The 12,056-nt window shown below is 52.0% G+C and overlaps 1 protein-coding gene across 1 annotated transcript in view; it reads right to left on the reverse strand.

Moving 5' to 3' along the window:
- EPN2 (epsin 2) overlaps nt 1–10,991 on the reverse strand; it is a 60,224-nt gene extending 49,233 nt beyond the window's left edge. The window contains exon 1 of the mRNA XM_052772377.1: nt 10,725–10,991. The gene's annotated coding sequence lies outside the window, so the exon portion shown is untranslated. The remainder of the gene's footprint in view (nt 1–10,724) is intronic.
- Between the last annotated feature and the right edge of the window lie 1,065 nt (nt 10,992–12,056).

Raw genomic sequence — 12,056 nt, forward strand, 5'->3', positions numbered from 1 at the left:
CACAGCCATAATGTGAATATCGCCCACACAGCGACTACCGCCACGTGGGGTTGAGCACACCACTAATTAGCTAATGAGTTTGTTCCAAATGTCTGGCCACGGTGTGAGTGACAACAGGAACAGCACTTGAAAAGCACTGAACAATGACAAGTACATTCGTCTCTTCTCGCTGACCCCAGCCCCGCATTAACAAATAGGTCACAAACAACGGTGCCTTACAGTGATCTAATCCTCCAGCCATATGTCGGCTGACTGAAAAAATACAGAAAAAAAATCTGCACAGAGAATGCCACCAAGCTCTGCAAAAATTCTAAGGAAAACTTGATAAATATATCCCTGCAGTTTGAAATTTGATTTCCTCACTCTATTGTTTCTCATTTCCTGAGAGCTGGCTTGGTGGATCACATTTTCTGCTTCTGTCTCCAGTGCTTGTAACCAAACAAGACTGAATCTCATTATCCTGATGCATGGCTCTAGCTGTATGCAATCTGATCTCTAAATCACAGTCATTTTTGCTCCATTACCGATTTTCCTTCCCACTCCTAACCTATAGGTCTTCAAAGGAATCAATTCAAAAATAGAGACTTGCATCATCTAATGAAGGTGTGTTAAGTCTTAACACTTAACAGCACTTAAGTCTGTATTAAGTAGCCAAGTAAGAACCTGCCTCATGTCTCAGGAGGTTGGGCACCCTCCGCTCGCACCAACTCCAGTGGGAGCTGGCATTTCTCAGCCTCCCTGGGAAGCCACATGCTTCCACATAGGGTAAATAGGGACTTAAGTCCTTAAGTGCCCAATTTTGGAAATCTGCTAATTCAATGAGAATCTGGGCAAATGCAATCATTATTGTCCTTAGAGCCAAAGAAGTGAGACATTTCTCAACAAGCACAGGCCCTCTTCTGAATTTTCTGAGCTGCCTGCATGCTGCTGACAGTGATACAGAATATATTCAGATTCATAAAAAGTGATGTTCACCCCAGGTTATTCCCTCCTGGATTCATGAATATTTCATTGAAATATGCAAAGTCCGAGTTACACTCTTGTCTGCTTTGGTTAGACACATGGATCCACAGGGTCTGCAGCCCTACCACACATACAGGATTTGTCTACAAGCCAAGGAGAACCAAAATAAAAGTTTAGTTCTACCATATTTAGTCTGGTCTCTTCAAACATATTTAAATAAGTGTAGTTACAAGGAACAAAATCAGAAAGACAGTGAATAGAGGAGCATACAGCCCAGTAAGCCTGTGCCTGAGTTCAGCTGGAATTAACCCAAGTTTAATCAGAAGAGATGCTTACGGCCAGCATGAGGGTTTTATTTCATTTGTGATGCAGACAAACTTGTAGAACTGTTTCCAATGCAAATGTTCATTTTGACAAGTTCAAAATTAATACACCTCTAATATGGGCTTTCAAAACAGACCTTTTCTGAACACGTTAGCAAATTCATGAAAAGAGGAGAGAGAATGCAACCCCAGCACATTCTGCTTTTCTCGAAATGAATATGCACTGACAGTGCAAGAGACAGTGACATTTGAAATGTGCTTAGTTCTAGTAATTACCAAGTGTTGTGCTTCTTCAGAAGTTAGAGCCATTCTCATCTGCGGGCACCTTCCCTCATTCCTTTCTCCTTACTGCTCTGTAGGAGCAGTTTCTCCCCATGCCACATCGAGAAGCCAAGGCTACTGCATTGCTTACATTAAATCCCACTAAAGCCTGAGGGTGAAATTCCACAACAGTTTTAACCAACCTAAGTCTGGGTGTTGTGGTTCCTGCCCTTCCTCCACCACCCATTCCCATTCCCTCCCTACCACCAACACCACCTTATACCATCTGTAGTGAAGACTAATCACTTTTTTGGAGGAAGGGTTACTTCTCAGCCAGTTTAGCTCCCTGAACCAGCTCACCAGAAGGTCAGATGAGCACGCACATCAGCAGAAAGGAAGGGACAGGACCACCGCAAGGCCCCCTGACTGGTGAGGAGGTATTTTTCATGTTTAAGATACAATCAGCACATTTGACCTAAAGAGCCTGGACTTGCTGCTTGTTCCCAGGCTGGGAGCACTTGCAGATTGGGACCATCTGCATAGTTTTAAGTGGCAGGCTCAGGCCCAGGGTATTTGTAGTGAAGATGGGCTCATTTAGTGTTACCATCTGGTTCCCCAAAGCAAGCCACCAAGTCAGAGCCTGTGCTGGAGGACAAGGATTCCTATGCAGTTGGTACAGTTTGTACTATCCCTCTTGACTTCCTCCTTGCCATGACGAGAGGACTTCCTGCCAGGAAGGAGCTGATGGACAGTGTCACCCATCAGAGTTCCTCTTCATCATTCCTGCAGCCACCCAAAGAATGTCACCCAAAGAGTCAGGCCCTCCCTTTTGCCCCAAGCCCATCCTCAGACCAATCAAGGCTTCGTAATAACAGCCAAGCCGCAGGATGACTTGTGTTGTTGCACAAGGATCTCACATGGCCAGGGATTATGCTCACTCTTCACAACTGTTTCTCACCTTGAGGGAAACCACCCTGTGGGGCTCACAATGAGGAAAGTATCAGGAGAGCAAGAGGAGCTGTGCTGCTGGCTCTGTAGCATCACCGGGAAATTGGGTCTCATCTCCTCTCCTCCTGGTGGGCTGGGACAGTGATTTAGGCTGGTCCTATCTGGCTGGAGAGGGAGGCAAACAACTTTGTACACTAACAGAAACGGAGGGGAGGGAAGTTAAGTGTACCTACAACCAAGCAGCGGTCACTGCTGTCAGAGGGCATGGTACACTCAAGTACAGAGTTTCACATTTAAGCACAAAAATCCAGGGCCCATGAGAAAAGCACCACCTTGCCCACAGGAGGTAGGTGCGGTGATTCATCTACCACTTACCTAGTGTGAATCAGGGGTACCAAGACTGAAATCAGCATTATCATACCACACAATGTGGTGCTCACACACAGAGAGTTGGGGCATCGTCAACACAAGCTTCCTTCATGTGTGCTCTGCTCCCAGAGCACCCGACAGCAAGCTACACCTGGCAGCACAGGCTGCTTGGAAAGCCACATTGGCTTATAACCCTGGGAACTAAGCTGTATAGCTATAGCCATTTTTAGCTCAAATTTCATAGCATTGCTCTCAGTCACAATAGCAAAGACCTGAAGCAGACCAACTACTGGAAGCTGTAGGCATTTTGAGCTCTGTCTCTTTTAAACCAAGGGATTGGTAACACAGTGCTGCCATGTCCCTGGATTACAGCTGGATGCCCATCACTGATTATCACAGCTGATAAGCTGGTAGTTTTTCCCCTTGACAGATGAAAACTGAGGGCTGTCTATTTAGTTTGTGTTTGCACAGCACCCAGGCAGTCGCTTAATTACTTGGCCCAGTTTCTGATTCCCACTTCTGCAAGTGACTTCCTCCATTCCCAGGCTCACAAATCGAGTTGCAACTTTCATATCTGCATTCACGGTTGCAACTCCAAGCTTGTCACTGCTGCCCCATCACAAAGAGCATCTCATCCTCAACAGGGCTTCCCAGGTGTTTTCATAATGCAAAACCACTAAACAACAGTGCAGAGCTGTAAATACATGGTCCCTGTGTAATCAACAAGCAGATTAAAAAATTCACCAGCTGGGCCAGAAGAGATTCATGACAAGCCATCAGGACTGCTCAAAGCAAACAAACTGCACAGCACTGCAGGCAAGAATTTCTCAGGATCATATTCAATTCTAACACTATCTGACCAAACTGCTCCACAGATCAGTCCTGCTGGACAACTGCTCTGCGAGCTCCTCAAAACCAGGAGGCTTCCTTGGTTGAAGAAAAATGTCCATCTTTAATGACAGCAGGTTTCAGTAGCCATTTGAGCATCATGGCTAGTCAAGCAGGTTATAATTGGTCATAATTAATACTCCTACAAGCTTCCACATTCTTATAGACTGAATGAGATGGAGAAATACAAGATTGCTCCCTGACCTTGTAAACATGAGAGGAAGTCAAAGGAACCCATTCCCTTCTGATCTTTAGAAATCAAACACCTCTGTGATCAGAGAAGGTAAAAGGCAAACACCAGTGCTGCTGGGAAATGGCTGTGCACAGCCCGGTTTCTGCTGGGGCACAAACCACAACAGCCTCAACATCAATCAAAAAATAACTGCAAAGCAAGTTGCTACAGACAGTAGATTTGCTCTATCCCTCAAGAAGACTCTTTTTATGCTTGCATGTCACTCAGAGCCTGTTGGGGGAGCAGGGGGTGCAAACCATGGTGCAGCCACACTAGATTTTTCGCGATACTGGAAGTGGCCTTCAGTGAGATGTGTAAACTGAATAACCCAATCAGTGAGGGTGGAAGCCAAATAAGCCTAAACTGCCTGATGTATTGAAAACCCCACATCTGTCACCAGTGGGCCGGAAGAACAGTTCATGACACCTGCACCACTAGGCTTAAAAGTGCTTTACACTCAGCAGGATCTTAACCACTTGGAAAGGAAGGGCTGTGCTGTGCAGATGATTTCCTCCGCTGGAGCCACCAGTCTGACCCTCAAAAGAAAATTGACAGACACTTCCATGCAAACACCCTGTGCATTTTGCTCTCTATTATTCTGCTTGCAATCCTTCATTACGGGCATGTTGTGAGGAGTGGGTCTGCATCAGCTTTTCCAGCTTGCACCTGGTTATCATGAGAAAGAAACATGAGGCTCCAGTGTTCTCCCTCCAGGCAGGGCAAGACCTCCTGTTTCGCTCCAAGATCAGAGCCTGGGGGGAGTCAGAAAACTGGAGATGCTGTCATTCACGGGCACCTCTTTCAAGATGGAGCTTACAGACATAGCTCTGGTTCAGGAGGTCTCTAAGCCCTACGCTGCTGGGTCCTAGGAGAACATTACAAGGAAATGTATTTGCTCAACCACTTCCAATACTTGTCCTCCAGCATTCACTATCAACCACTATTGGTGCTGGTATTCTGGACCGGACACCTTTGCTTTTAAGCAGAGTGGATGCTTTTATCTTCCCACACACTGGCTCCCAGCTCTGCGCTTCAAACATGCAAGTACATCGTCTTTGAGAGCAAAGGCCCAGTGCAGCACTCACATGCTGTTCCTCAGCTCTCCCGAATGGGCTATCATGGGTTTCTCTCGAAAGCTCCATCCCCATATGCCTTTCCCTAGACTCTCCATTAACTGGCATGTTTTACACCCTTGAGGCTAAAGCCTCTACTAAGCCTAGTAGGCAGGTGGCATGCTTTTTAAGCCTTCAGCACCCAGGGGTGCTCAGACCCCATCCTACACAGGTAGATTTAAACATACGCTAAAATGATTTACTGAACCAGTAAATGTCTCTGCCCTGGGGAGCCAAGAAGAGTGCAGCAGCAAACCACTGGAGGCTGCATGGCTGATCCTAGCTGAGGAAGCAGCAAGCAGATATCAGCTTGGGCTACAGGCCTCGAGTTAATCTCCTGGTCTCCAGAGAAATAAAATGCAGGTGCCCAGGCTGTAGAGGCTTTCCCCAGCTGTTTTTGAGGGTCTCTCAGAAGTGACTCCAGTCCTTTGTGCCCAGTGCACTCAGTCCTGGCTGTTCCTCCTGCTCCACAGATTGCCCGAGCTCCTCCAGCCATCTCTACTGGGCCTCCTCTTCTTCCACATCACTGCCAGCAAAGGGCAGCAGCCAGCCCTGCTCTCCTGCATGCTGCCCTCCACTCTGCCTGATCCACACGGAGCTTGCCCAAGACCAAACTCCTGCCCTAATTGCTCATCTGATCCCTTGCAAGGAATCCAGTGCCCTGTGGTGCCTCCAACCTCCTGCTCCCAGGCAAGTCCAGAGAGGCTGAAACCCCAGTCCCTGCAGCAGGGAGGACCAACAGGGCCATTCAGCACGATACACTCAGGAGCCCCCTCCCAAATGCTTCTCCAGCACAGCAGGACACCATCACGTAACATGAACATGACAAGACAACAAGTGGACATAACACACCGTTACGTCCTGCTGCCACCTAATCGTTAGCTCCACAAGCTGGCAAAGTGCTCAGACATGCAAAGCCTGTAGTGACCAAGATTGTCAGCCAGCCACAGCTCCCCAGCAAAACCCAAACCCAGTTCCTCTTTCAGCCTGAGAGAGGAAAGGAAGGAGGGAAGACAGCAAATCTGCATTTCAGATGCTTGCTGAAAGGAACACTTTATATAAGCACAGACATACGACAGAGTATTTTTCTATATACTTTCCTAGATACTGCAAGTGCATCTGTATGTATGCATATGCCATACATATACCTACATGGGAAAGGTTTTTATTACCTGTGCTAAAATTAGTGCCTTACATCACTCAACCCACAAGCCCAGCCATGCTGTTCCTTTGCCATCAGCTTCATGGGGAGGTGGCCCAGGTCCCCAGTTTCCTGGGGATCTCAAACTTTCAGTGAAACAAATGCTGTCGTTTCCAGCACCACAGGAACATTTCTAAAGAAAGCAATGCCTCAACTTTCCACTTAAAATGAAGAATTGCCTCGTAGGAGTGCTGCATGTACATTTGCTAAGAGAGGCAGAAAGCAAGAGCACGCATCTTGGAGCTATCCCCTGGGCAGTGTCTCTTTAAAACAGTCAGGCCAGATCCTGGTCTCATTTACACAGGCGGATATCTGGAGAGCCTTCAGTGAAATTACCCTGGATTTCCACGGCTGATGTGTCAGAAATCACGATCCAACACAGCCCTGGGGAAGAATCCATCAGTTTTATTGTGGCCTCCCAAAAAATCTTCACTCACTCTTTCCTCTTGCCTTGCACAGGCAAAAGCACCGCTCAGGAATACAGCACGGGAGATTGCTGTGCCACCAAAGTAATGGCAGCAGCTTTATTTAGCTTGGTTTTCTAAAGAAGGGAAGCAGATGCAGTAGCACTGTGTGGGTAGGGACAGGCAAAGCCATGCATGTGGATTCCCCTTCGTAACCTTTGAGGCTGTTTGCTCATTTCAGACCAAGCTGATGACAGGCTGGGCAGAGTTTTCACAGCTTCTTCATTTCTAAACATTTCCTGAAGATGAGCAGCTGGGGAGGGGAGAGAGCTTATACTAATGAGAAACAGCTCAACCCTATATCAGACTTCAGAGAATCCACACAGACCTTTCACCTCAAGGCTTAGCTCTATAGGAGAAAAAAGACTGCACCGGACACTGTGGCAGCAGGAATAAATCAGAGTGAAAGCAGAGCTGGGGGGACTCTGGGAGCCTTGCAAGGGACTCCTGAGTGCATCTCCTCCTTCCCTGCAGGAAAAGGCAGTGCAGAGCAGCCGGAGCATCCAGGGAATCCACAGCTGCACCTGCATCCGTCACCAGCCAGACACAGAGGGCTTCAGTGCTCCATCTTCTCTCTGCTTCCTCCCTCTTGTATTCCCCATCTCTCCCCTGAATAGGCGGTTTCAGCAGGAGCACAGTGCCCGGATTCTCTCAGGTTTTACAGTGCATCCGGCACTCCGTGAATTATCCCGGTGGGCCCCGCTCCAGCAGCCTGCCTACCTCCTCCTCGCTGCCCGGCGCATCGCCAACCTGGCCAGGGATGCGGCAACACGCACATCCTCAGCCCAAGGAAGCAGCAGGCGAGCGAGCCTCCTCCCTCCGGCCGCTGGCCCTCCGCCTCAGGCTGTCCCCACAGCTGACTCGCACCATCTGCCCTGGCACTGACCGAAAACCTGCCATGCAGGGCTCCTCTTCTGCACACCCGCTCCCCTCGGTGCCGTGAGCTCAGCCGAAGGGAGCCAAACGCACCGCGGCCGAGTCCCAGGTCACCTCTGCACCGGTGGTCCCCCACGTTCCTGCCTGGGAAATGTCCCCCCCAGAGCAGCCCAGCGGTGACAAGGCATCTGCCCAAGTGAGCCCCCCCAACCCCAGCACTCCTCCATCCAGCTACAAAGGGGCTGAGCTGGCCGAAGGAGGAACCGCGGATGCTCTTGCCACGCTTCCAGAGGAAGGCATGACGCGAGCTCTGGCTTAATCGGTTATTAATAACTTCTTTGTTAACAAGCCAGCCCTAAGGAGGAACCAAAATTCAACTACTTCTCCGGTGCAGAGCTCAGCCACCCCTCCGCAAGCCATCATTCACAATTTCTCCCTACATCATTTTTGTTCTCAGAAATTGCAGACCTCCCCAGTGAGTCACAGCGGTGACAGCATGGTCCCCTCACCTACGCACATGTCGCAAGGCTTCTTGGTTGGTTTTTTTCTTTTTAAATCCTAGAAAAATAACAGATGCCGTTGTTGAGGGGGAGCTTCTCAGAATCTGTTCAAGCACCAGGCTGTGTCTGGATATGACCAAACTCAATGGTTCCCCTAAAATAAGCCCTTTGGGAGCCACAGAGCTCCCCTGCCCATGGGTGGTTACTGCTGCCACCCCATGCTGCCTGCTCAGGGTGATGAGCCTTCCTCCACGGCAAACACTGACGGCAAACAGCCTCCACACCCAAACCCCATGCCTCCCTGCCTGATTTCTTTGGAGCTTCCAGTTAAAGGGACCCTTCTGATTTCCCTCCCGTGCAAATCAAAGCGGTGGTGTGACCCTGTCCACCTCTGTGCTGTGCTCACAGCATGCAACATGGTGGGTTTCCAGCCCCAACTGTCTGGGGATGGCTCCTGAGGACCCGCAAGAGATAGCAGAGAAATCCCCACTCCCACACATGCTGCAGCACTGGTCTACCCAGATAAAGTTGGTATGGGGACCTCACCTTCCCCATAACCCACGTAGGCAGCCCAACACCAAGGAGGAAGATTGGAGGCCAGATGCCACAGCAGTTTCTCACCCCAGAAACCTCCATCAGACATTTCCAGAGCAGCACTCAGCAGGCTCAGCAGAAAACATTGCTCACACAGCTTAAAGCAGAGCCTGGATTGACTTGATTGAGAGCACCCAACAGGTCTCAGAGTTACCCCGAGATATGTCAGGGACCACAGTAAGGTCCCAGGGAAGAGCCCAAGGACCAGCATACCACAGCCACAGAGCACACCACGAGATCTGCTTCCAGCCAGGCACCGAATGCATGATCCAGGTAGAGCTGCATGGCTCAGTCTTCTCCAAGTCACACACAGGGAAGCCACAGCCAGCTGGAGGGAGGACATCTTACAGACAGAGGGACAGTCCATCTCTCGCTCTTGGGGTGTCCAAGGCTGCCAAGGGGAACCATCCCAGGGAACAGCAGGATCTCAGAAGCATCTCCAAGCCACAGCAGAGAAGACCCCCTCCTCAACAGTCCAAACCCAGCTAGTTGCCTCCATTTCCCTTTATAGAGCCCAGGGAGATGAATAGCCTTCAGCTGTTGCTGGCCCTGATGACTTACTCAGTAACAGTTAACATCTCTGTAAATGATCCTCACCTGAGTCTCCAGCACAGCCGTGTCCCTGAAGCGAAACAGAGGCAGCGCCTGTCCCCAGAGTCAGGCACCGGCACTGCTCGCATCCGTCAGCCCAGAACTGAGTCCTGGGAGCCCTGCGGGAAGTGTTCAATGTCAGTGCCCCTGAGGCTGCTGCTCGTGTGTCTGGGCTTTCCCTCCTCACCAAAACAGCATTTGGCCCTTTCCCAGGAGGCTGGTCCCAGCTGCCATCCAAGGCTTGCACACCCCTTGAGGAGGCTGTTTGGGATGACCTGCCTCCTCAGTGACCCTTTCCCGCAGGTTTGGCTTTGAATTCCACACCTGAGATGTCAAGATTTCCAGTCCTTTTCCAGATTCATCATCAGGCACAGGCCCAAGTGCCAAAAGTGAGATCCTACCACCAGCCTTCCATCCTTGGGCTTCCCCCACTGGAGCTGGAAAGCGTTGTCCCACTTCCCATCCCACCTACACCATGGGCAAGAGGGCCCTGCTCTGATTTACTAGCCCAGAAACCCTAATACCAGTCCCAACCACCCATGTTGACCACAAGGAGAAGCAACTCCATGGCTGGAGGCCACCGGTTCCTCAAGGGGCCTCTTGTGACCACATTGGACTGAGCGTGGCCAATGGCTCTGGGTCTGCTGGCTGTCCCTCCTGCAAAATGTTTTCCTATGGGTCCTGCGGGATGATGAGAGGCTCAGAGGAGTCTAATCCTCCCAGCGCTGGCCATGCTCTGTACTCAGTTACACCAGGGTGTAAATGGTGACGCAAGCTCCTCGGTGTGGGCTGGGCTTTGTCGAGAAGTAGGGTTACGCACAAGGACAACTCTGATGCTCAGGAGTTACCGACATGGCCTCTGCTCCAGGGGGAAAGTGCTGACTCTGAAATCCTGTTGATGGGCACTGACGTGGTATTTTCTAGCCCATGATGTTACTTCCTCTCCGTGTGGGGCCTCAGCGAGGCACCCGCTTCCTCGAGAGGCAGAGGATCCCCATCGCATCCCATGCCCCGGGCACGGGTCGATACTGGTCCCCAGGCAGCTCCGGGTGACACGACACCTCTGCACGGTGCATGCATCAGTGGTGCCGGCTGCTGACCCGTGTGGCTGGCTTTATCCACACGCAGCATCCCAGACGTGAGCTTAAAGTCGGGCTGAATCCCCACTGCCACCCCTGGACCAGTCCCGGGGTGCACCACCCCATCACCTTGCTCTCCTCACCCCAGCACCGCCGGCATCCCAGGGGAGTAGCCGGTTCCCAACGAGCAGCCCAGGGCCAGCATTCCTGCTCTGGTCCCACTCGCTGTGCTGGTGCAGGGCATTTATTCTGGTCTCCAGGGACTTGCTGGGGGGCAGCTGGTGGCCGGTGTGATGGATCACCCATTCGCCTCTCTTCTTCACCCGATCTTCCCTCCGTTTTATTCCCCATCACCTCATCTTTCCAGCTCCATCCCCAGCCAAACGCAGACCTGGCAGTGCTGAGTCGGCAACGCCAGGACTGCCTTCCTGATGAGGCAAGAGGAGTTGCCCCACACCTGATACACGGGCTGTGTGCGTGGGTGTGAGGAGAGCATGACGGCCACCTCGGCCAGCCTGCGGTACGTTTTGTACAGCAGCTTGGCTCGGCCGGCAGCTCTTTGCTGCTGGGGACAGGCAGAACCAGAGGCAAACGGGCTGTGGGTTTTCTTCTCAGGAAAACTGCCTGTAGCATCACACCAGCCCCCCTTTCTCTGCGGCTCGCTCAGGGCGGTGTCGTGCTGTGGGTTTCCTTTTGCGGCGGTGCAAGGGGAAGCACAGTGTGCATTGGGCTGTGCTGCATTGCTGACCTCCGGGCGCAGCGTTGCATGAAGGGGCAGGACCCGTCCCTCTGCATGCTCGCTGCCAGGAGCAAAGTCCCTATATGCACTGGGGTCTCTGGTGTAGGCCAGCTCGCATAGTCCAGTCCTGCCACCATCCAGGTCCAGCTTACAGCCCCACCATGGGAGGCAAAGCCAGGCTGGAGACCCTCCGTCCTCTCCCGTTCTCCGCAAACAGCACCGTGGGCCATGGCACAGCAAGGCGGCGCAGAGGGCACCGGCCGGAGAGAAGCTGGGGAGCCCAGGATTGCGTCCTTAACAAAGCTCCCTGGGCCCGCAGCGGAAGGGGAAGAGGCTCCCCTCCCTCCTCTTCCTCCCTCCCGCGTGGGGATTTTGCAGCCAGGTAAACACAGGATGTTGATGAAACAGGCTTGGCAGATTGGGCAAGCCGGGAGGCGGCAGGAGCTCCGGGCAGCTCCCAGCATCCGACACGCAGCCCAGGGGCGGCCATGCGGAGGGGAAGGGCGATGCCAGAGCCGGCTGCAACCCTCCTCGGATTGTCCACAGGGTCACGAAACTCCCCTGTGTGGAGGGAGACGCAGCATGGGCTGGCGGTCGAACCCCGGGGCAGGGTGGGCTCCCAGGCTGTGCACCCTCGGGTGAGCCACTGCACCTCTTCGGCCCTTGGGATCTCCTTGCGAGCCGGACTGACGCTCACAGGCTTTGACACCCGACCAACGGCAACCATGTGGAACCTCCTGGGTCCCTCTGAACACTGGGGACACGCAGGGCACAGGGGTGGGGGTACAGACCCCCCAGGATCCCACCCTGCCAGGCATGGGCTCAGCACCCGCCGCTCATGGCTGGCATTGCAGAGACAGGCTCTTCCCTGCTCCGGTACAGTGCGTGCTGTACAAAATATGGCTACTTGACGAGG

The sequence above is a fragment of the Harpia harpyja genome, chromosome 21, assembly GCF_026419915.1.
Source record: "Harpia harpyja isolate bHarHar1 chromosome 21, bHarHar1 primary haplotype, whole genome shotgun sequence".
NCBI classification, from domain to species: domain Eukaryota; kingdom Metazoa; phylum Chordata; class Aves; order Accipitriformes; family Accipitridae; genus Harpia; species Harpia harpyja.